This window comes from Rhinoraja longicauda, chromosome 35 (genome assembly GCF_053455715.1).
Source record: "Rhinoraja longicauda isolate Sanriku21f chromosome 35, sRhiLon1.1, whole genome shotgun sequence".
Taxonomy (NCBI): Eukaryota; Metazoa; Chordata; class Chondrichthyes; order Rajiformes; family Arhynchobatidae; genus Rhinoraja; species Rhinoraja longicauda.
In genome coordinates this window covers 2,985,993-3,012,568 of record NC_135987.1, presented here as the reverse complement: position 1 = coordinate 3,012,568, position 26,576 = coordinate 2,985,993, and the positions used below count along the sequence as shown (strand labels likewise).

Sequence of the window (26,576 nt, the reverse complement as noted above, 5' to 3'; positions counted from 1 at the left end):
ACCGTAAACTACAGGTACAATGAAAATCTGACTTCCACCAGCATACAAGAGTCAAGATTCAATGGCCATATGTCCCAGACAGACACAATGAAATGTTTACAGGCAGCACAACAGATATGTAAAAATAGATGATAATCGAGGAGTAGAACTAGGCCATTCGGCCCATCAAGTCTATTCCGCCGTTCAATCATGGCTGATCTATCTCTCCCTCTCAACCCCATTCTCCTGCCTTCTCCCCATAACCTCTGACACCCGTACTAATCAACAATCGATCAATATCCATGCACTTGGCCTCCACAGCCGTCTGTGGCAATGAATTCCACAGATCCACCACCCTCTGATGAAGGAGTTTCCTTCTCCTCTCCTTTCTAAAGGTGCGTCCTTTCATTCTGAGGCTGTGGCCTCTGGTCCTAGACACATGTACACGTACTTATATACACATAAAAACATACAAACAAAATATAGTGCCAAAGACAAAACCAATGCCCCCAAGTCTATTGAGTTCAGAGCCAATTTGGAGGCTGTGGTGTTTAATAACCTGATGGCTGTAGGGATGAAGCGGTTCCTGAACCTGGACGTTACAGTTTTCAGGCTCCTGTACCTTATTCCCGATGGCAGGGGTGAAATAAGAGTGTGGCCAGGGTGACGTGGGTCTCTGATGATGGGGGCTGCCTGTTTGAGACAGCGACTCCTGTAGATCCTTTTTGTGTGGTGGAGAGATCAGTACCCTTGATGGTTTCTTGTGAGAATAAATGCTCGGGGTAATAGAGGGGCTCACGTTGTCGACCTCCCCGTGGTGAGCCCTGTCAACTGACATCAGTCAGGTGAACGACAACAAACAGAGACAGCAGAAGCAGAGGCAGCTTCATAACTTCTGCTGCCTCAAACGCAAGAAGAAGAGGGGTGATAAATGCAGGGAATGGGGGATGTCAAGGGATACTGAGGATGCGACAGTGGGCGGCACGGTGGCGCAGCGGTAGAGTTGCTGCCTTACAGCGAATGCAGCACCGGAGACCCGGGTTCGATGCTGACTACGGGTGCTGTCTGTACGGAATTTGCACGTTCTCCCCGTGACCTGTGTCGGTTTTCTCCGAGATCTTCAATTTCCTCCCACACTCCAAAGACGTACAGGTTTGGAGGTTAACTGGCTTGGTATAAGTGTGAATTGTCCCGAGTGTGTGTAGGATAGTGTTAATGTGCAGGGATCGCTGGTCTGTGTGGACTCGGTGGGCCGAAGGGCCTGTTTCCGCGCTGTATCTCTAAACTAAACTAAACTAAACTAAACTAAACAGTGGTGCACCTGATGTTGCTGCTGCCTCACAGCGCCAGAGACCTGGGCTTGACCCTGACCTTGGTTGCTGCCTACGTGGGATTTGCATGTTCTCCCTGTGGTTATTCAGTTTAGTCTATCATTGTCACATGTACTGACGTAATCACCAGTTAGAGTGAACCAAATTATTAAACAATGCAAAGAAATCTATTTGGAACATTGGGATAAAGTAACTAAAAGCCAAAGCAGACTAGAGTGCTACCGTGCCCTAAAAGGAGATTATAAATTGGCAGACAATCTCTCAACTGTTAGAGACAGAAAGCAGAGACAGACCCTCACCAAGTACAGGTTAAGTGACCATCATTTGGCAGTTGAAAAAGGAAGACAGAATAGATCTTGGCAACCAAGAGAAAATAGAATATGCGGTCACTGCTTGACAGATGAGGTTGAAACAGAGGTGCATTTCCTCTTAAAATGTAAAAACATTCGATAAATAAAGAAAAATATATTTTGAAAAACTCAGTCTGGCAACCCCAGATTTTAAAGAACGAGACGAAATATCAAAACTAAGAATAATCCTTGGAGAAGGAAATACGGCACATCTTGGCGCACAATATGTAACAGCATGCCACAACCTGAGAGGCAGTGAATGACCAACATGTACACATACACTCATACATAAACTGACACTAAGGAAATTAATATCGACCTGCTAAACGTGCTACCTTGCTGTGCTGTTTACAACTGCAAGAACGAATAGCAATCAATAAAAGGCTATAAATGTATTGCGTGAATATATATATATATATATATATATATATATATATATGTACAGGGGCATATCGACCCATGCATTGCATACTTGTTTTTATATTCATGCATTTTAAATATGTATGTTATGTTCGATACTTTGGCTATATAATGATGTATCTTATCATGCCAATAGAGTATTTTAAATTGAAATTTGAATTGATAAGCTTTTGTCGTGTGCTATCCAGCCAACGAGAAGAGTACACATGTTTGGAATCAAGCCGTTTACATTATACAGATACAGGATGAAGGATATATAATATAATGCAAGATAAGGCCGATTAAAGATAGATCAAAGGTCTCCAATGAGCTAGATGGGAGATCAGGACCACACTCTAGTTGGTGAGAGGACGGTTCAGTTGCCTGATAACTGATGGGTAGAAAGTATCCCTGAATCTGGAGGTATCCGTTTATGCTCCAGTTTCCTCCCACATCCCAAAGTCATGCGGGTTTGTAGATTAATTGGACTCTATAAAAAATTACCCCATGCCATGTAGGGAGTGGATGAGAAAAGGAGATAACAGAACTAGTGTGAACGGGCGATTGTTGGTCGGCATGAACTCGGTGGGCTGAAGGGCCTGTTTCCATACTGGATATCTCAAGTAAGGCAAACTAAAGTCACCTTCGCTCAGTCTGCCTGAACCTACCTGATCTCCCAGTTTCTAAACACATTAATTCCCCTTTCCATTCCCACACTGACCTTTCTGTCTTAGTATGTATTCAAGAGAGAGTTAGATATAGCTCTGAGGGCTAACGGAATTAAGGGATATGGGGAAAAAACAGGAACAGAGTATTGATTCTGGATGATCAGCCATGATCATATGAATGGTGGTGCTGGCTCGAAGGGCCGAAAAGGGCCTACTCCTGCACCTACTTTCTATGTTTCTATGTTTCTAGGCCTCTTCCATTGTCGGATTAAACGCAAATTGGAGGAACAGATTTCATATTTCGCTTGGGCAGCTTACAGCCCAGTGGTATGAATATTGATTTCTCTAACTTCAACTAACCCTGGCATTCCCTCTCTCTCCATCCCTCCCCCATCAAAGTTGCACCAGCTTCTCATTCTCACCCAACAAACAGCTAACAATGGCCTGTTTCCTTTATCATCATAACTTTTTTGCAGGTGGACACAAAATGCTGGAGCAACTCAGCGCCCCAGGCAGCATCTCTGGTGACGTTTCAGGTCGAGACCCTTCTTCAGACTGATCTTTCATTTTTGCATATCTTTCATTCATTGTTCTATATCTCACTACATCATCGTCTATATCTCTTGTTTCCCTTTCCCGTGACTTTCATTCTGAAGAAGGGTCTCGACCCGAAACATCATCCATTCCTTCTCTCAGGGAGATACTGCCTGTCCCGTTGAGTTATTCCAGCTTTTTGTGTCCATTTTAAACTAAAGGCAGGTATCGAGAACTGGAAGACACAAGGAACCACCAATGGTGGTTTTCCACTTTTTCATAAGGTCATAAGGGATAGGAGTAGAATCAGGCCATTCGGCCCATCAAGTCTACTCCGCCATTCAATCATGGCTAATCTGTCTCTCCCTCCTAACCCCATTCTCCTGCCTTCTCCCCATAACCCCTGACACCTGTACCAATCAAGAATGTGTCTATCTCTGCCTTAAAAATATCCACTGACTTGGCCTCCACAGCCTTCTGTGTCTTTGTGTCTTCGAACTAGTGCCTATTAGGAGCATGCCTTTTTTGAAGACAAAATGGTAATCAATAAAAAATTAAGATACATTTATTAATAATTTTTTCCATCACTTTTTGTTTTGTTACCAATTTAATAAACTAATAATTAAAAAGTATAAAATAAAGTTCTAAACATTTGAAAATCTATTTTCTAACCTTTTTGAGGTGCCAGTCTGCTTTGAAAGGCCAGCGGGGATCACCAAAAATCTCTGGTGGACAGGACTGAGGTAAATGTGAAGGATGCTGCAAGTAGTTTAAGGACAAAAGACTAACCAGGGAAAATGTCGGGCCATAGTAACAAGGCACTGCAGATGATGGTTTATAATTAAGATGCAAAGTGCTGGAGTAACCCAACGGGTCGGGCAGCATCTCTGGAGAACAGAGATAGGTCATATTTCGGGTCGGCACTCTACTTCAGTCTACTGGTGATCCATTCACAATGGCAACAGACAGTCAAAGAGCAAGGTGTGGATCAGCACGCCAGGTACCCTGTGCCTGCTCCACCTGAGATACAAGTTCACAAGTTCACAAGTAATAGGAGTAGAATTAGGCCGTTCGGCCCATCGAGTCCACTCCGCCATTCAATCATGGCTGATCTCTGCCTCCTAATCCCATTTTCCTGCATTCTCCCCATAACCCTTGACACCCGTTCTAATCAAGAATGTGTCTATCTCTGCCTTAAAAATATCCACTGACTTGGCCTCCACAGCCCTCTGTGACAACGTTCCACGGATTCACCGCCCTCTGACTAAAGAAGTTCCTCCTCACCAACTTTCTAAAAGAGCGACCTTTAATTCTGAGGTGATGCCCTCTGGTGCTAGACTCTCCCACCAGTGGAAACATCCTCTCCACATCCACTCTATCCAGGCCTTTCATTATTTTGTACATTTCAATGAGGTCCCCACTCAACCTTCTAAACCCCAGCGAGTACAGGCCCAGTGCCGTCAAACGCTCATCATGAGCTAACCCACACATTCCTGCGATCATTCATGTAAACCTCCTCTGGACCCTCTCCAGAGCCAGCACATCCTTCCTCGGATATGGGGCCCATATTTGCTCACAATACTCCAAATGTGGCCTGAGCAGCGCCTTATAGAGATTACGGGTGGTTAATGCAATTATATGCATATTAAACAGACCTTCAGTGTCACGTCTGCATTAAACGTAATTTCAATGTAATTTCAAAGTAATTTCAATGTAATCTCAGCAGTACTATCAATGGTTATTGCAATGTAATCTCAAAATATCAGCAGTAATTTCAATGTGATTTCAATGTAACATTAGCAATAATTTCAATGTAATTTCAATGTAATTTCAATGTAATATCAGCAGTAATTTCAATGTAATATCAGCAGTAATTTCAATGTAATTTCAATGTAATATCAGCAGTAATTTCAATGTGATTTCAATGTAATTTCAAGGTAATTTCAATGTAATATCAGCAGTAATTTCAATGTGATTTTAATGTAATATCAGCAGTACTGTCAATGTAATATCAGCAGTAATTTCAATGTGATTTTAATGTAATATCAGCAGTAATTTCAATGTGATTTTAATGTAATATCAGCAGTAATTTCAATGTGATTTTAATGTAATATCAGCAGTAATTTCAATGTGATTTTAATGTAATATCAGCAGTAATTTCAATGTGATTTCAATGTAATATCAGCAGTAATTTCAATGTGATTTCAATGTAATATCAGCAGTAATTTCAATGTGATTTCAATGTAATATAAGCAGTAATAATGTTATTTCAATGTAATATCAGCAGTAATTTCAATGTAATATCAGCAGTAATTTCAATGTGATTTCAATGTAATATCAGTTGTAATTTCAATGTGATTTCAATGTGATTTCAATGTAATATCAGCAGTAATTTCAATGTGATTTCAATGTAATATCAGCAGTAATTTCAATGTGATTTCAATGTAATATCAGCAGTAATTTCAATGTGATTTCAATGTAATATCTGCAGTAATTTCAATGTGATTTCAATGTAATATCAGTAGTAATTTCAATGTAATTTCAATGTAATAAATATCAGCAGTAATTTCAGCATGATTTCAGCAGTACCATCAATGTAATTTCAATGTAATTTCAGCTGTAAGTTCAATTTTAATTCAAAATAATTCCAATATAATTTCTGATTTAATTTCAATGTAATTTCAATATAATCAATATAATCAGCCGTAATTTCAATCTAATTTCAGCAGTAATTTCAATGTGATTTCAATGTAATATCAGCAGTAATTTCAATGTGATTTCAATGTAATATAAGCAGTAATAATGTTATTTCAATGTAATATAAGCAGTAATTTCAATGTAATATCAGCAGTAATTTCAATGTGATTTCAATGTAATATCAGTTGTAATTTCAATGTGATTTCAATGTAATTTCAATGTAATATCAATAGTAATTTCAATGTGATTTCAATGTAATATCAGCAGTAATTTCAATGTGATTTCAATGTAATATCAGCAGTAATTTCAATGTGATTTCAATGTAATATCAGCAGTAATTTCAATGTGATTTCAATGTAATATCAGCAGTAATTTCAATGTGATTTCAATGTAATATCTGCAGTAATTTCAATGTGATTTCAATGTAATATCAGTAGTAATTTCAATGTAATTTCAATGTAATAAATATCAGCAGTAATTTCAGCATGATTTCAGCAGTACCATCAATGTAATTTCAATGTAATTTCAGCTGTAAGTTCAATTTTAATTCAAAATAATTCCAATATAATTTCTGATTTAATTTCAATGTAATTTCAATATAATCAATATAATCAGCCGTAATCTCAATCTAATTTCAGCAGTAATTTCAATGTGATTTCAATGTAATATCAGCAGTAATTTCAATGTGATTTCAATGTAATATAAGCAGTAATAATGTTATTTCAATGTAATATAAGCAGTAATTTCAATGTAATATCAGCAGTAATTTCAATGTGATTTCAATGTAATATCAGTTGTAATTTCAATGTGATTTCAATGTAATTTCAATGTAATATCAATAGTAATTTCAATGTGATTTCAATGTAATATCAGCAGTAATTTCAATGTGATTTCAATGTGATTTCAATGTAATATCAGCAGTAATTTCAATGTAATTTCAATGTAATATCAGCAGTAATTTCAATGTGATTTCAATGTAATATCAGCAGTAATTTCAATGTAATTTCAATGTAATATCTGCAGTAATTTCAATGTGATTTCAATGTAATATCAGTAGTAATTTCAATGTAATTTCAATGTAATAAATATCAGCAGTAATTTCAGCATGATTTCAGCAGTACCATCAATGTAATTTCAATGTAATTTCAGCTGTAATTTCAATTTTTATTCAAAATAATTCCAATATAATTTCTGATTTAATTTCAATGTAATTTCAATATAATCAATATAATCAGCCGTAATTTCAATCTAATTTCAGCAGCGATTTCAATCTAATTTTAATCTAATTTCAGCAGTAATTTCAACATCATTTCTGGAGTAATTTGAGGCATCCCACACACCAACTCAAACTAATCCAAGCTTTCTCATTTGTGCTCACTCAACTTAAAGGGAAATGTTGAATGTCAGTTGTCATTTTAATGTAATTTCAATGTAATTTCAATGAAATATCTGCAATAATTCCAATGCAATTTTCGCAGAAATTTCAGTGTAATTTCAGCAGTAATTTCAATGCAATTTCCAAGAAGTATCTGCAGTAATTTCTGTATAATTTCAGCAGCGATTTCAATGTAATTTCAATATAATTTCAGTAATAACTTCAGCAGTAATTTCAATATAATTTCAACATAATTTCAGGGTAATTTCGATACAATTTGCACAGTCATTTCAATGTAATTTCAGCAGTAATTTCAATATAATGTCAATTAATATTAGCTGATTTTGTTTAGTTTAGTTTAGTTTAACTTAAGAGATACAGCGTGGAAACAGGCCCTTCTGCCCATGAGCCCACGCTGACCATCACACACTAATTCTAAACACTCCCTACACACTAGGAGCAATTTACAGAGACCAATTAACCTACGAAACCACATTTATTTGGGATGTGGGAGGAAACCATCACAGGGAGAACGTGCAAACTCCACACAGGGACTGCACCCGAGATCAGGATCGAACTCAGGTCCCTGGCGCTGTGAGTCAGCAGCTCTACCCGCTGAGCCACTGAGCCGCCCTAAGAGACTGTGCTGAACGGGTGTTGTTAAGTGTTTGGTGAAAGTGAATGAAAAAAACATAAAACCATAGAAATTGAGATCCTTGAGGTTTCTCCGTCTTTCAAAAAGAGCATGTTTGATCAATGTCTATTCTGACAAAGCATTGACTGTTTCTCGTTCATTGCCACAGAAACGTTGTCGAGAGCTCTTCAGAATCTTTGGCTCCACATCAGCAAGGGCAGGCATGCATGGGTGATGTTCTAATGGTGGATATTTTTAAGGCAGAGATAGATAGATTCTTGATTAGTACGGGTGTCAGGGGGAGCAGGAGAATGGGGTTAGGAGGCAGAGATAGATCAGCCATGATTGAATGGCGGAGTAGACTTGATGGGCCGAATGGCCTAATTCTGCTTCTATTCCTTATGACTTTATGGGATAGAAGCCCTGGTGCTGAAGTCCAAAACTAGTCCCAGAATCTAATGTAACATCAAAATGGGATGTGATCTACTTCAAGTAGTCAGTAGGATGAGGGATGAAGCCAATCGCCAGCGAATGGTATTTCTAGTGAGTTCATAAGCCCATAAGACATAGGAGCTGAATTAGACATTCAGCCCATTGAGTCTATTCCGCCATTCGATCATGGCTGATCCATCTTCCCCTCTCAACCTCATTCTCCTGCCTTCTCCTCATAAGCTTTGACTCCCTTACTAATCAGGAACCCTTTAAAAAACACCCAATGACCTGGCCTCCACAACCATCTGTGGCAATGAATTCCACATTTTCACCACTTTCTGGCTGAAGAAATTCCTCCGCATCCCCATTTTGAAGGTTTATCTAATCTTTAATCACAGGAAACTGTTATTTATTCAGAAGGCAACAGAGAGCCAGAAGCCTAGAAATTCCTTGGCCCAGCTCCAGAGAAAACTGTTCAGTGCCATTGAAAATCAGCTTAATCTGAAGGAAAGTAATTTATTGCAGAAAACTGGTGTCTCAGACTTGTTGGGGAATTGTAAAGCTGATGCTTGGCCAGGAGTTTTGTTCGACTAGCATAGTTTATCCACAATAAAACTCCCCCAAATTATGTCAATGGTGCTGCATTATATAAAATTAATTGCTAGTGAGATTTACAACATCCATGGTTTGAAAAGTGATGGTTATAGTTAGCTTAGGATAGACACAAAAAGCTGGAGTAACTCATCGGGACAGGCAGTATAAGTAAATAACTGCAGATGCTGGTACAAAGGTATTTATTCACAGGCAGTATCTCTGGAGAGAAGGAATGGGTGATGTTTCGGGTCGAGACCCTTCTTCAGACTGGTTCAGTTTAGAGATACAGTGCGGAAACAGGCCCTTCGGCCCACCGGGTCCGTGCCGACCAGCGATCCCCGCACACTAACACTATCCTACACCCACTAAGGACGATTTTTACATTTACCAAGCCAATTAACCTACATACCTGTACGTCTTTGGAGTGTGGGAGGAAACCGAAGAACTCGGAGAAAACCCACGCAGGTCACGGGGAGAACGTACAAACTCCGTACAGACAGCACCCGTAGTCGGGATTGAACCCGGGTCTCCGGCGCTGCATTCGCTGTAAGGCAGCAACTCCGTGACCGGTGGTTAGGGATAATGGAAACAGGAGATATAGATGGTGATGTGGAGAGATGAAGTAATTTAGTTTAGTTTAGTTTAGTTCAGTTTAGTTTTGAGATACAGCATGGAAACGGGCCCTTCGGCCCACCTGGTTCATGCTGTCCATCGATCACCCGTCCGCACTAGTTCTATGTTATCCCACTCTCCCATCCACTACCACAACACACTAGATGCAATTTACAGAGGGCCAATTAACCTATAAACCTGCACGTCTTTGAGATGTGGGAGGAAACCGGAGCACCCGGAGAAAACCCACGGAGAACCAGGGAGAACGTGCAAAATCCACACAGACAGCACCCATAGTCAGGGTCGAACCCGGGTCTCTGGCGTTGTGATGCAGCAACTCTACCAGCTGCAACACTGTACCAGACAGTTGATAATGAATCTATAATGGTCATTCCATGAATGAATTAAAAAGAGACACCTGACTAAAATGCATTTGGATATTAACCGACAATGTATTTGTGTTTGTAAATTAATCTACAAAAGGTTGCAGACAAAAATAATTCTCCAGTGCTCAAAACAATAAAGAACTCTTGCAAAAATATGGGAACACCAGAAATAAACACAAAATTTACCCCTTCACCTTTATCAGCCTATTACTTGTCTATAGGGGTGCCAACTATCTCACTCCCAAATAAGGGACAAGGTGACGTCACCGCCCCGCGCCCCACATGACCTCACCCAGCCAGCGGCCACGTACTCCCGCTCCACCAATGGTGGCCGGCCGGGCCGGGAGGCGGGTTGTTACGCAACCTCCGTTAGGCGTATGGGCCTACAGTGTCTGGGCCCACACCATCTGGGCCTACAGTGTCCGGGCCTACACCGTCTGGGCCTACAGTGTCCGGGCCTAATACGGGACAAGGGCGGTCCCATACGGGACAAACCAATTTAGCCCAATATACGGGATGTCTCGGCTAATACGGGACAGTTGGCAACCCTGCCTGTATAGGATGGAACTGCAGATGCTGGTTTAAACCGAAGATAGATACAAAAAGCTGGAGTAACTCAGCGAGTCAGGCAGCGTCTCTGGATAAAAGGAATAGGTGACGTTTTGGGTCGAGACCCTTTTTCAGGCTGAGAGTCAGGGGAAAGGGAACAGAGAGATATAGATGATGAGAAAGAGACATATAGAACAAACTAATGAAAGATATGCAAAAAGTAACGATGATTAGGAAAATATGGAGCCCACAATGGTGCATTGTTGGCTGTGGGCTGGGTGTGAACATGTTATACAGACAGTGAAACTCAACCGGATGACAGTGAAACTAGCACGATGCTGCCGGGGGAGGGACGGAGGGAGATAGGATGCAAGGGTTACTTGGAGTTAGAGAAATTCAAAATCATACTCAAGGGTTGTAAGCTGCCCAAGAAAGATATGAGGTGCTGTTCCTCCACTTTGCGTGTGGCCTCACTCTGACAGTGGAGAAGGCCCAGCACAGAAAGGTCAGTGTGGGAATGGGAAGGGGAGTTAATGTGTTTGGCAACCGGGAGATCACGTAGGCCAAGACGGACTGAGCGGAGGTGTCCTTATATAGGTGTACAAAGTTATGAGAGGAATAGATCGGGTAAATGCACTGTCTCTTGCTCAGAATAGGGGAATCGAGAAGCAGAGGACATTGGTTTAAGATGAGGGGGGAAAGGTTTAATAGGAACCTGAAGGGGACTTTTTCGACACAAAGGGTGGTGGGTGCATGGAACGACCTGCCAGAGGAGGTAGTTGAGGCAGGTAGTAACGCAACGTTTAAGAAACATTTGGACAGGTACATGGATAGGGTAGGTTTAGGGAGATATGGGCCAAACGCAGGTAGGTGGAACTAGTGTAGCTGGGACATGTTGGCAGGTATGAGCAAGTTGGGCTGAAGGGCCTGATTCCACGCTGTATCACTCTATGACTCCATAAATACTCTCGACAGTCCTGACACCATGCTACCAACTGCACGACTGAAACGCTGGGCAATGTCTTAGAAACATAGAAACATAGAAACATAGATGCAGGAGGAGGCCATTTGGCCCTTCGAGCCAGAACCACCATTCATTGTGATCATGGCTGATCATTCTCAATCAGTAACCCGTGCCTGCCTTCTCCCCATATCCCTTGATTCCGCTAGCCCCTCGAGCTCTATCTAACTCTCTTTTAAATTCATCCAGTGAATTTGCCTTCTGTGGCAGAGAATTCCACAAATTCACAACTCTCTGGTTGAAAACGTTTCTTCTCACCTCAGTTTTAAACGGCCTCCCCTTTATTCTTAGACTGTGTGGCCCCTGGTTCTGGACTCCCCCAACATTGGGAACGTTTTTCCCGCATTCTAGTCTTCCATGAGAAAGAGCAAGGTTTTACCTGGAGGATGATTCTTGCCACAGACGTGACCACAGACCGCCCTCTGCTTACAGAAACTGCCGGATGACTTTGCTCTGATGAGCCCCACACCGATCGCTGACTTGCTCCAGGTTCTGAAGCTTCACCGGTTAGTTTATAGTTGGGGGAAAAAAAATGTTCTGGAACAACATCACCACAGCAACTGACAGCACATGCCTGACAGCACTGAATAATTCAACAACACTCTCCACCACTGAGCAACAAACAATTGTACAACAGCACAATACAAACTGGAAGTGCTGGTGCCTCTGTAAATGCTAAAGCTGCTTTCACATCAGAGGTCTGTTTTTCCTGTTTCAGGTAACTGACAGCATTGTTCTTGGACAGACACGAAAAGCTGGAGTAACTCAGCGGGACAGGCAGCATCTCTGGAGAGAAGGAGTGGGTGACGTTTCGGGTCGAGACCCTTCTTCAGTCTCGACCCGAAACGTCACCCATTCCTTCACCCCAGAGATGCTGCCTGTCCCGCTGAGTTCCTCCAGCACTTTGTGTCTATCCTCACTAACCCTAGAAACAGTAGTCGGATCTCAATAGTCAAGAATGTTTTATTGACACAAAGCTGGGTGGCAGTGTGAACTGCGAAGAGGATGTTAGGAGGTTGCAGGGTGACCTGGACAGGTTAAGTGAATGGGCAGATGCGTGGCAGATGCAATATAATATAGATAAATGTGGGGTTATCCAATTTGGCGGTAAAAACAAGGAGGCAGATTATTATCTCAATGGTGTCAGGTTAGGTAAAAGGGAAGTGCAACGAGACCTGGGTGTCCTTGTACACCAGTCACTGAAAGTAAGCGTGCAGGTACAGCAGGCGGTCAAGAAAGCTAATGGCATGTTGGCCTTCATAACGAGAGGATATGAGTATAGGAGTAAAGAGGTCCTTCTGCAGTTGTATAGGGCCCTGGTGAGACCACATCTGGAGTATTGTGTGCAGTTTTGGTCTCCTAATTTGAGGAAGTTCATCCTTGCTATTGAGGCAGTGCAGCGTAGGGTCACGAGGTTAATCCCCGGGATGGAGGGACTGTCATATGAGGAAAGATTGGAAAGACTGGGCTTGTATTCACAGGAGTTTAGAAGGATGAGAGGGGATCTTATAGAAACCTATAAAATTATAAAAGGACCGGACAAGATAGATGCAGGAAAAAATGTTCCTAACGTCGAGGGAGTCCAGAACCAGGGGCCACAGTCTAAGAATAAAGGGGAGGCTATTTAAAACTGAGGTGAGAAAAAACTTTCTCACCCAGTGAGTTGTGAATTTGTGGAATTCTCTGCCACAGAAGGCAGTGGAGGCCAATTCACTGGGTGAATTTAAAAGAGAGTTAGATAGAGCTCCAGGGACTAGTGGAATCAAGGGATATGGGGAGAAGGCAGGCACGGGTTACTGATTGTGGATGATCAGCCATGATCACAATGAATGGCGGTGCTGGCTCGAAGGGCCGAATGGCCTCCTCCTGCACCTATTTTCTATGTTTCACTGTTTCTATTGTCAGTGACAGTGCCATCGTGCCACCCTGTTCTTAGATTTTTTTTTAGATTTAGAGATACAGCGCAGAAACAGGCCCTTCGGCCCACCGAGTCCGTGCCGCCCAGCGATCCCCGCAAATTAACACTATCCTACACACACTAGGGACAATTTTTCTTACATTTACCCAGTCAATTAACCTACATACCTGTACGTCTTTGGAGTGTGGGAGGAAACCGAAGATCTCGGAGAAAACCCACGCAGGTCACGAGGAGAACGTACAAACTCCGTACAGACGGCGCCCATAGTCAGGATGGAACCTGAGTCTCCGGCGCTGCATTCGCTGTAAGTCAGCAACTCTACCGCTGCGCCACCGTTCCTGTTCCTCTAATCTGCCAAAGGGGGTGAACAGCTTCATATTTCCCATTGCTGCCACATCCTTTCCCATGTACAACCCTGTTTCTGTCCCATTGCTGACTGTGCTTCCTTACGGATCATTCTTCCCATGGATTACCAGAAAACCAAGCTGTGTGCGAACGGTGGTGCAACGGTCGAGTAGCTGCCTCACAGCGCCAGAGACATGGGCTCGACCCTGACCACGGGTGCTGTCCGTACGGAGTTTGTTCTGTTTGTACGTTCTCACTGTGACCTGCGTGGGTTTGCTCCAAGATCTTCAGTTTTCTCCCACGCTCCAAAGACGTACAGATTTGTAAGTTAATTGGCTTGGTGTAAGTGCAAAATTGTTCCTAGTGTGTGTAGATTTTTTTTAGATTTAGAGATACAGCGCGGAAACAGGCCCTTCGGCCCACCGAGTCCGCGCCGCCCAGCGATCCCCGCACATTAACACTATCCTACACACACTAGGGACAATTTTTACATTTACCCAGTCAATTAACCTACATACCTGTACGTCTTTGGAGTGTGGGAGGAAACCAAAGATCTCGGAGAAAACCCACGCAGGTCATGGGGAGAACGTACAAACTCCGTACAGACGACAGTGTAGGGTAGTGTTAATGTGCGGGGATCGCTGGTAGGTACGGACTCGGTGGGTCGAAGGGCCTTTTTGCCCGCTGTATCTCTAAACTAAACTAAACTAAACTAAAGCACTGCACACACTATGTTGGACATGATTGCAAGAGGATTTGAGTCCAAGGGTAAAGATATCTTCAGGCTTATTGTGTTGTGGCTTGGTGCAACTGTACAGGGAGACTATGGGGCAGCAAGTCTCCCTGAACACTTGCAACAGAGTGAGTGCCCAAAACACTGGCAGGCTGCAGCCTGAGACGGCAGGTTTGTCGAGTAGAGAGGGATTAAGCAGAGGTTTGAACAATGAGAGATGATCTTGTTGAAAGGCTTGAAACGCACACGTGACATGAAAGGGTAGGTGTAGAGATGTGTCCTCTGGCTGGCTCATTTACAACCAGCGGTCACATTTCCCAAAGTTAGACACAAAGTGCTGGAATAACTCAGTGGGCCAGGCAGCATCTCTGGAGAAAATGGAACAGGTGATGTTTCGGGTCAAGACCTTTCTTCAGACTTAGTTTAGTTTAGTTTAGTTTAGAGATACAGCGCGGAAACAGGCCCTTCGGCCCACCGGGACCGCGCCGACCAGCGATCCCCGCATATTAACACTATCCTACATGCACCAAGGACAATTTTACATTTACCAAGCCAACTAACCTACATACCTGCACGTCTTTGGAGTGTGGGAGGAAACCGAAGATCTCGGAGAAAACCCACGTAGGTCACGGGGAGAACGTACAAACTCCGTACAGACAGCGCCCGTAGTCGGGATCGAACCCAGGTCTCCGGCGCTGCAAGCACTGTTAGGCAGCAACTCTACCGCTGCGCCACCGTGCCGCCCTAAAGTCATGCTCTTCAGTATCCCTTCGTGATCAGCTCCTCCTCCACCGCCAGCAATGGACCGTTGTAGCCACTTTGGTCATCGGTGCCGGTTCTGACCTGTTCTGTACCTTTTCATTCCTCTCGTTTCCCGACCTCTGACTCCCAGTCTGAAGAATGGTCTCCACCCAAAACCTAACCTAATCCCTTTTCTCCGGAGCCACTGCGTTACTCCAGCATTTTGTGTCTATCTTTGTTGTAAACCAGCATCTGCAGTTCCTTCCCTCACATTTTAAAGTACTCAGTAGAGAGGGGCGGCACGGTGGCGCAGCGGTAGAGTTGCTGCCTCACAGCGCCAAAGACCCGGGTTCGATCCTGACTACGGGTGCTGCCTGTACATTATTTGTACGTTCTCCCCGTGACCGCGTGGGTTTTCTCCGGGTGCTCCGGTTTCCTCCCACACTCCAAAGACGTGCAGGTTTGTAGGTTAATTGGCTTCTGTAAATTGGCCCTCGTGTGTAGGATAGAACTAGTGTGAACGTGTGATCGCTGGTCGGCATGGACACAGTGGGCTGAAGGGCCTGTTTCCACACTGTATCTCCAAACTAAACCAAGAGTCATAGACGATACAGCACGGAAACTGGCCATTCGGCCCAACTCATTCCATGCCTTATCCAAGCTAGAAACTAGGAACTGGTGATGCTGGTTTACAAAGATAAAAGAAACAAAGTGCTGGAGTAACTCATGGGGTTCGGCAGCGTTCCTGAAGAACATGGATAGTTAATGTTTCAGGTCGGGACCTTTCTTTCCGCTGACCGGTTAACACGCAACAAAAAAACCTTGGTACACATGACAATAACTAAACTCAACAATTTCCAGGATTATTTTGCTTTTTAAATGTTACATTTACAGCAGTACACAATTGGGGCAGACACATGTTTCCAAATACACAGGACAAGATGTTAGAAATCCAAAGTGCCAAATGCCAACTTGCTCCCGGTGGTGATGGGAGGCTTATGTACTCACCTATGCTCCTCCGATGTTGAGAAAGGCTAGGCAGACACGTCATTGGGGTTATCAAGTGGCCACCTACTTTCATCGACGTTTTGCTGAATGGACCCACGACGTCTCCAGTAGGCTCAGCAGTGCATTCTGGCGTCCCAGATCCACCCCCCTCGGCATCTGCCTAGCCGGCTTATTTGGGAGACCAGATTGGGTCTTTCCTCTTCAGCCAGAGCCACTGGCTACTCCGCTCTGCCGCCCGTGATGTTTCCTTGATAGCCTGACGTATGGCTTGTCCACTGATCCCCAGGTCCTTCATCAGTCTTACGGTAGATGTTGCCACAAATCCCCGACATCCAACTTCTACCGGGCAGAACTTTGCTCTCCAGCCCCGCTGTTCTGCCTCCGCTGCAAGGTCTGTGTAGCGCAGTTTCTTTCTTTCAAAGGCTTCCTGCACAGCATCCTCCCAAGGGACTGTGAGCTCCACAAAATACACCATGCGCTGAGAGTTGGACCAGAGGACAAGATCAGGCCTCAAGTTGGTGATGGCTATCTCTGGTGGAACTGTAAGCCGTTGGTCCACATCCACCAGCATCTGCCAGTCCCGGGCTGCCTCCAGCTGTCCAAACCTTGTCCTTGGTGGAATTTTCCGTTGCTTTTGTTCCCCCTCCCGAACAAAGGCAATTGGCATAACTGGGTTGGTTGTTCTGGGTGGCAGGGCATTGTTGGTTGTTCTCCTGCTTTCCAGAGTCGCTGCCAGGCATTTGAGCACTTGATTATGTCTCCAGGTGTACCGTCCTTGGGAGAGGCTTACTTTACACCCAGTGAGGATGTGCTTAAGCATGGCTGGTGTTGAACACAGGGGGCATGATGGATCTTCGCCCAGCCATTGGTTGAGATTTTTTGGGCTAGGAAGGACATCATAGGTTGCCCGAATGAGGAAACTTATCCTGCTCGCCTCCATCTCCCACATGTCCTTCCAGCTGATCTTCCGCTTTTCCACACTCTCCCATCTCTCATCCACTGGCCCTGTTTAGCTTGCGACAGCCTTGGCACACCTACTCGACGACTCCTGTCGGCGGACTTCGGCCGTGACCAACTTCCGGCGCTCCAGTGAGGATGCCTTGTTCCAGCAAGGTCGCTTTTCACCAAGCCCCAAGCCACTTCGTCCGTGTTGGACTTGCCCAATCATGCCGCCTTGGTGGAGAGCAGATTTTGCCTGCTGTGTCGCATTCTTAGCCGTCCACTTCCTTCCTGTTGCCAGGGTTGGGGCAGCAGCTCGGATGACAGTGTCCCTCGATTCTGCCAGGGTCATCTCTAGTCTGACTTTAGTGCACTTGAACTCCTCTGTGAGGCTAGAGAGAGGTAGCTGAAGTACCTCCTGACCGTACAGGCATCGAGGAACACCTAACCACTTTCTCACAAAAGAGCTGATTGTTCTTTCCATCTTCTCAACTCTTGTGAGAGTGATGTCATACATGGTTAGTGGCCACATAAGGCGAAGTAGTAACCCAAACTGCAGGCACCAGATTTTCAGCTTTCCAGGCAACATGGATCTGTCGAGTACAGTACAGGAACAGGCCCTTCGGCCCACAATGTCTGTACCAAACATGATGCCACATAAACTAATCTCATATGTAGGAAAGAACTGCAGATGCTGGTTTAAATCGAAGGTAGACACAAAATGCTGGAGCAACTCAGCGGGACAGGCAGCATCTCTGGAGAGAAGGAATAGGTGACATTACGGGTTGAGACCCTTCTTCAGACTGAGGAAGGGTCTCGACCTGAAACGTCACCCATTCCTTCTCTCCAGAGAGTCTGCCTGTCCCGTTGAGTTACTCCAGCATTTTGTGTCTATCTTAACTAATCTCATATGAGCCTTATTCCTCCATTCCCAGCATGTCCATGTGCCTCCCTAAAAGCCTTTTCCTGTCTCAAACACGACATTTCCTCGTGCTGTTCTTCTGTGACAATTTGCTTTAAGAGTTGATGATTTACATTCTCTTGTCATAAGACCATAATATCATGAGACAAAGAAGCAGGATTAGTCCATTTGGCCCATCGAGTCTACCCCGCCATTCAATCATGGCTGATCTGTCTTTCCCTCCTAGCCCCATTCTCCAGCCTTCTCCCCATAACCCCTGACACCGCACTGATCAAGAATCTATCAATTTCTGCCTTAAAAATACCCATTGACGGCCTCCACAGCCGTCTGTGACTATGAATTCCACAGATTCACCACCCTCTGACTAACGAACTTCCTCGGCATCTCCTTTCCAAAGGAACGTCTTTTAATTCTGAGGCTGTGCCCTCCGGTCCTAGACTCTCCCACTGGTGGAAACATCCTCTCCTCATCCACTCTATCCAAGCCTTTCACCATTCGGTCAGTTTCAATGAGGTCCCCCTCTCATCCTTGAGGCCCGGACAGTGTAGGCCCGGAGGCCCGGGTGCCGCCTAATGGAGGTTGCATAGCAACCCATCTCCTGGCCCGGTCGGCCGCCATTGGTTGAGTGGAAGCACGTGGCCGCTGGCTGGGTGAGGTCATGTGGGGCGCGGGGCGGTGACGTCACCTTTTGTCCCTTATTTGGGAGTGAGAAAGTTGGCAACCCTAGCTGGAACTCAACCCCAAATGAACAACACACCGAGGATGGAGCCGGCGGCGAGGAGCGAGGCTGGTGGGAGAGGAGAGGGAACCGCGGTCTGGCCCACTGCGCCCTCGGGCTCGGCTGCGGGAGGCTCCTACCCTCCCGGGGAACAAAGGTGGACAGGCGAGGAGAGGGACAGCTGGAAGCCCTGCAGCAGCCTGGGGCTCGCCTGGATCGGGCCCCGCTCACAACAACTACAGTGCCGACTTGGCAAATGGTGCCAACACACGATGCCTCTTGCATGCGGGATCAGTGGGCTATTGATGTAAACTTGCTAATTGTGGATCAGCAGTATAGCAATACTCCACTGGGCTCTTTAGTTTATTTAGAGATTCAGCTCCAAAACAGGCCCTTCGGCCCACCGAGTCCACATTGACCAGTGATCCCGACACATTAACACTATCCTACACACACTAGGGACAATTTCACATTTGTATCAAGCCAATTAACCAACAAACCTGCACGTCTTTGGAGTGTGGGAGGAAACCGTAGATCTTGGAGAAAACCCACGCAGGTCACGGGGAGAATGTACAAATACCATACAAAAAAGGACCTGTAGTCAGGATTGAACCCAGGTCTCTGGTGCTATAAGGCAATAACTCTACCGCTGCGCCACGTATATTTGTATGAAAAAGAATTTCACTGTGTTACCACTTCGCACAAGTGACAATAAAAGCAGCATTAACCATTGAAGTACAGGCCCAGAGCTGTCAAACGCTCATCATACGTTAGCCCAGTCATCCCAGGATAATTCTGACAAATCTCCTCTGGACCCTCTCCAACACCAGCACATCCATGCTCAGATAGGGGGACCACAACTGTTCACAATACTCCAAATGCAGTCTGACCAGCGCCTTGTGAAGCCTCAGCATAACATCCCTGAGTGGTGGCACTGTGCTGGAACGAGGGTTGCCAACTGTCCCGTATTAGCCGGGACATCCCGTATATTGGGCTAAATTGTTTCGTCCCGTACGGGACTGCCCTTGTCCCTTATTAGGCCCGGGGGGGGGGGGGGGGGGCGCTGTAGGCCCGGACACTGTAGGCCCGGACACTGTAGGCCCGGACAATGTAGGCCCGGTTGCTTCAGGCCCGGGGGGGGCGCTGTAGGCCCAGACACTGTAGGGCCGGACACTGTAGGCCTGGACACTGTAGGCCTGGGGGCCGCTGTAGGCCCGGACAGTGTAGGCCCGGAGCCCGGGCGCCGCCTAATGGAGGTTGCGTAGCAACCCGTCTCCTGGCCCGGGCGGCCGCCATTGGTGGAGCAGGAGCATGTGGCCGCTGACTGGGTGAGGTCATGTGGGGCGCGGGGCGGTGACGTCACCTTTTGTCCCTTATTTGGGAGTGTGAAAGTTGGCAACCCTAGCTGGAACTCAACCCCAAATGAACAGCACACCAAGGCTGTTTATAGTTTATAATTCACTCCCTGCACCTGCATCAGAGGTGAACGCTGACACTTCCAGTAGCAATTGACAATCACACATTCAGAAAGCCACAACATTTTAATGAAATGGCAGAAAACCTCAATTATAAGCAACAATTCCCAGGACTATTTAACTCCAATTACAGAGAACATCCTGTTAAATGTTACATTTACAGCCGTGGGGACTGAGAACATAGAACAGTGCAGCACAGGAACAGGCCCTTCGGCCCACAATGTCTGTGCCAAACATGATGTCAAGTTATACTGACCCCATATTCTCTACATATCCAAGTGCCCATCTAAAAGTATCATCCTGTCTTAAAAACTAGATTACTGGTAGACACAAAATGCTGGAGTAACTCAGCGGGTCAGGCAGCATCTATGGAGAGGAAGAAGGGTCTCGACCCAAAACATCACCCATTCCTCCTCTCTAGAGATGCTGCCTGACCCGCTGAGTTACTCCAGCATTTTGTGCCTACCTTCGATTTAAACCAGCATCTGCAGTTTTTTCCCTATACTAGATTTCTGGTGCTGATTTTCAGTCACAATTTGCCTTGAAAGCTGATTTACATACCCTTGTCATAAGACCATAAGATCCTAAGACATAGAAGCAGAATTAGGCCCATCGTGTCCCGTCCACCATCCAATTCCCGGCTCAATCTCTCCATCTCAACCCCATTCTCCTGCCCTCTCCCCATAACCTTTAACACCCTTACGAATCAAGAACATATATCAATCGCCACTTTAAAAATACCCAGTGACTTGGCCAGCGCAGTCGTCTGTGGTAATGAATTCCACATTCTGACTGTGAAAAAATTATTCCTCATCCCCATTCTAAAGCCACGTCCATTAATTCTGAGGCTGTGCCCTCTGGTCCCAGACTCTCCCACTAGTGGAAACATCCTCTCCACATCCACGCTATCCAGGCCTTCCATTGTTCGGTAGACTTCAGTGAGACCCCACCCCCCTCATCCTTCTAAACTCCAGCAAATACAGGCCCGGAGACATCATATGTTCCCAATCATCCCTGGGATAATTTTCGTAAACCTCCTCTGGACCCTCTCCAAAGCCAGGACATCCTTCCTTAGAAATGGGGCCCAAAACTGCTCAAAAATGAATTGGAATAAATTTTATTAGCCAAGTATGAACACATTCAAGGAATGTCCCTAAGTGCTTTGTTCACAAGTTCACACGATATACAGTAAACAATTGAATAAAACATACAACTTTTGTTTTGTTTTGTCTTCTGTTTTTTGTTTATTTCCTTCATTCCCTGAATAATATTTCGTTTGTTTTTTTAAAAGGTATCTGTTTTATTTTTTTCTTCTTTGTTTGCTACTTGTTCTACTATACTTTGTTTCAATCCTTATGCCTTGTTTTAACTGGAGAATACTTTATCTTGCCTCTATGTTTAAACCGAGTGCTGCCATTGTAATTGTACACACTACCTGTCCTTAAAAAATTCAATCAAAATATATATTTTTAAAGAATAAAACATAAAACATTAAGAACATTATAGTTTAAACATGTGAATGAAATAAAATACCAGAGCAAAAGGAAGCTACAGACTTTTGGTTGTTGAGTAGAGCTACTGCTCGTGGGGAAAAAAAGCTGTTTTTATGTCCGGCTGTGGCTGCTTTGACAGTCCGGAGTCGCCTTCCAGAGGGAAGTGCTTCAAAGAGTTTGTGGCCAGGGTGAGAGGGGTCAGAGATGATCTTGCCCGCTCGCGTCCTGGCCCTTGCAACGTACAGTTCGTTGGTGGGGGGGGAAGGTTGCAGCCAACAACCTTCTCGGCTGATCGAACGATGCGCTGCAGCCTCTGGATTTCGTGCTTAGTGACACAATACTCCAAAACAAGGACAGAATCTCCCTCGTTCTCACCTTCCAACCCATCAGCCAGCGTATCCAACAAATCATCCGCCAACATTTCCGTCACCTACAACGGGACCCCACCACTAGGCCATATCTTCCCACCCCCTCCCCTATCTGTGTTCCACAGAGACCGTTCCCTCCGTAACTCCCTGGTCCACTCGTCCCTTCCTACCCAAACCACCCCATCCCCGGGCACTTTCCCCTGCAACCGCATGAGATGCAAAACCTGTCCCTTTACCTCCCCCCTCAACTCCATCCAAGGGCCCAAACAGTCTTTCCAGGTGAGACAGAGGTTCACCTGCACCTCCTCCAACCTCATCTATTGCATCCGCTGCTCCAGATGTCAACTTATTTACATCGGCGAAACCAAGCGCAGGCTCGGCGATCGCTTCGCTCAACACCTGCGCTCGGTCCGCGTTAACCAATCTGATCTCCCGGTGGCTGAGCACTTCAACTCCCCCTCCCACTCCCAGTCTGACCTTTCTGTCATGGGCCTCCTCCAGTGCCATAGTGAGGCCCATCGGAAATTGGAGGAACAGCACCTCATATTTCGCTTGGGCAGCTTGCAGCCCAGCGGTATGAACATTGACCTCCGGTTTAGATAGTTCCTCTGTCCCTCTCTTCCCCTCCCCCTTCCCAGTTCTCCCTCTATCTTCCTGTCTCCACCTATATCCTTCCTTTGTCCCGCCCCCCTGACATCAGTCTGAAGAAGGGTCTCAACCCGAAACGTCACCCATTCCTTCTCTCCTGAGATGCTGCCTGACCTGCTGAGTTACTCCAGCATTTTGTGATACCTTCGATTTGTACCAGTTATTTTCCTACACAACCTTTCTCTGAATGTCAGCAAGACAAAGGAGATAGTGATGGGCTTCAGGAAGTGAAGCGGTACACATTCCCCAGTTTGCATTGATGGTGCCAAAGCAGAGATGGTTGAAAACTTCAAATTCCTAGGAGTCAATATAACCAACAACTTCTCCAGGACCACCCATATTGAAGCCACGACCAAGAACGCACACCAACGCCTCTACTTCCTTATTAGGCTTAGGACGTTCGGCGTGTCCCCTACAACTCTCACCATCATCTACAGATGCTCCTTAGAAAGCATTTTATCGGGACGCATCACAGCCTGGTTTGGGAAAAGCTCCATCCAAGACCGCAAGAAATTGCAGCGAATTGTGGATGCAGCCCAGACCATCACACAAACCAACCTCCCTGCTACTGACTCCATTTATCCCTCACGCCGCCTCGGCAAGGCCAGCAGCATCATCAAGGACCAGTCTCACCCTGGCCATTCCCTCTTCTCCCCTCTCCCATCGGGCAAAATGTACAGAAGTGTGAAAACGCACACCTCCAGATTTAGGGACAGTTTCTTCCCATCTGTTATCAGACAACTGAACCATCCCACCACAACCAGAGAGTGGTCCTGAACTACTATCTACCTCATTGGAGACCCTCGGACTATTCTTGATCGGACTTTGCTGGCTTTACCTTGCACTAAACGTTATTGCCTTATCGTGTACCTATACGCTGTAAAAGACTCGATTGTAATAATGTGTCGTCTTTCCGCTGGCTGGTTAGCACGCAACAAAACCTTTTTGCTGTACCTCGGTACACATGACAATAAACTGAAACTGAAACTGACCTAAACTGAAACTGAGTAAAGTGAACCAGTGAACTAGATGTCTCACATCTTCAAGAGCTTCTTCAAAATTTCCAACTCATTCTAAGGAACATAAGCACAAACCGGCGACAGGGTGTTGGGCGCCCAAGTCTCATCGATGAGCGAGGGCAACGAAGGCTATCCTGTCCGGTCCGATCCGACAGACACAGGAGGAATGTGTCACAATACACAGTGCATCGCACCCTGCTGCATATGGGGCTGCACACGGAGGACCAACAGCATATTAGGCAGGTGAGCATAATGTTTTGGCTCATCAGGTCATAATGTTTTGGCTGATCGTGTATATATATATATATATATATATATATATATATATATATATACACCAGTGTAGATGGGACATGTTGGTCGGCATGGGCATGGTGGGCCGAAGGGCATGTTTCCATGCTGTATGACTATGAATCTCACCATATTACCCTAACAAGACCAACCTCCCTTCCATTGACTCCATCTACACCTCGGCAAGGCCAGCAGCATGATCAAGGACCGGTCTCACCCCGGTCACTCCCTCTTCTCCCCTCTCCCATCGGGCAAGACGTAGAGGTTTGAAAATGCACATCTCCAGATTCAGGGACAATTTCTTCCCAGCTGTTATCTTGAAATCGTCCTCTCACCAACTAGAGAGCGGTCCTGACCTCCCATCTACCTCACTGGAGATGGAACTATCTTTAATCGGACTTTACTGGACATTACCTTGCACTAAACGTTATACCCTTTATCCTTTATCTGGGCATTTTAGGCTTTCAGAGATAGATGGCAGAAACCAGCCCTTTGGATCACCAAGTGCACACTGACCAGCATCACACCGTACACGAGCATTATCCACCCACCATCGATCACCCCGTACACTAGCACTATCCACCCACCATCGATCACCCCGTACACTAGCACTATCCACCCACCAGCGATCACCCCTGTACACTAGCACTATCCACCCACCAGCATCACACTGTACACTAGCACTATCCACCCACCAGCGATCACCCCCTACACTAGCACTATCCACCCACCAGCGATCACCCCCTACACTAGCACTATCCACCCACCAGCGATCACCCCGTACACTAGCACTATCCACCCACCAGCGATCACCCCGTACACTAGCACTATTCACCCACCAGCGATCACCCCGTACACTAGCACTATTCACCCACCAGCGATCACCCCGTACACTAGCACTATCCACCCACCAGCGATCACCCTGTACACTAGCACTATCCACCCACCAGCATCACACCGTACACAAGCACTATCCTACACATCAGGGACAATTTACAATTCTACCGAAGGCAATTGACCTACAAACCTGCACGGCTTTGGAGTGTGGGAAGAAACTGGTGCACCCGGAGAAAACCGGGTGAGAATCACGTGGAGAACGTACAAACTCCGCACAGACAGCAGCCGCGGTCAGGATTGAACCCGGGTCTGTGGCGCTGTGAGGCAGCAACTCTACCGCTGCGCCACCGTGCCTTCCTGCACGATCTCCACTCTCAGTAGTGGGGTGGTGACGGCATTGAGGTGATCGGTGTGACTATCCTGAGTGTAGTCATAGCTGGTCATGTTTCAACATCGAGGAGCTCGCAGTCTCGGGTGGAGACTGATGTCGGGAAGCTCCAAAGTTGCAGAAGGTTCGACCAGCCCCGACCCGGGGTAGATCGCCCGGCGTGGGGGAGCTGAGATTCCCCCCCCCCCGATGCAGGAGCTTGATCGCCCCGAGGGCCCGACTGCCAGCTACGGAAGCCAAGATCGTCCCCTTCAACAGGAGGCTCGAGGCCCCCGACCGCGGGAGAACAAAGAAGGGAAGAAGGTTGAACTTTTTATTCGCCTTCCATCACAGTGAGGAATGTGGAGGAGTCACTGTGGTGGATGTTGATGTTAAAATGTATTTAGTGTGTCTTGTTGCTTTTTATTGGCGTGACTGTATGGCAAATGAAATTCCTCGTATGTTGCAAAACATACTAGGCTAATAAAGTATGATTATGATTATGTTGGAGACTGTTCAGTAGCACGGCTTGATCATTCAAACAACACCTAACTGAAATAGCGATACCTGACGGAAACGATATGGAAAGTCATAAGACTGGGTGCTCACAGTTCTTAAAGGTTATTACACTAATATATTGAACTGCAAGGATTGGCGATGGACTGTAGATGATGGCAGTACCAGTGTCATCCATACTCCTCACATTAATCAGAAAAATATCATCGGCAACAAACAAGAACCAGTATCCATCTGGCAGCATCTTGGAAGGCGAGGGGTTAACCTCAAATTAACATTAACCTTCCTGATGAAATCGTCTCCTTGACAGTTCGGCAGAGATAATTAATTCATCTATTCCCAGAGTTGCAGACCCAAATTTATTACTGTTTTAATGAGGTTGCCCCGACTATCAGCGGCCTTTGACTTAATTAATTCTGAATACAAGCACAGGCACCTGGGACAATTAAATCTCTCCTTGCACAGAGAGGTTTGTTCAATTACCACTGTGCAGAATTCTCCCGTCTACCTCATGGGAGACCCTTGGACTATCTCTAATCAGGCTTTACTGCACTTTGCCTTGCACTAAACGTTATTCCCTCTGTTCTGTATCAGTACACTGTGGACAACTCGATTGGAATCATGTATGGTCTTTCCTCTGACTGGATAGCACTGGCAGCTGGGCGAGAGTCATAGCG

General features: G+C 45.7%; 1 protein-coding gene across 1 annotated transcript in view; it reads right to left on the bottom strand.

The window, feature by feature from the left end:
• The window catches only part of LOC144609936 (uncharacterized), a 342,403-nt gene that overhangs the window by 160,340 nt on the left and 155,487 nt on the right, over positions 1-26,576 (bottom strand). The gene's annotated exons all lie outside the window — the stretch shown is intronic.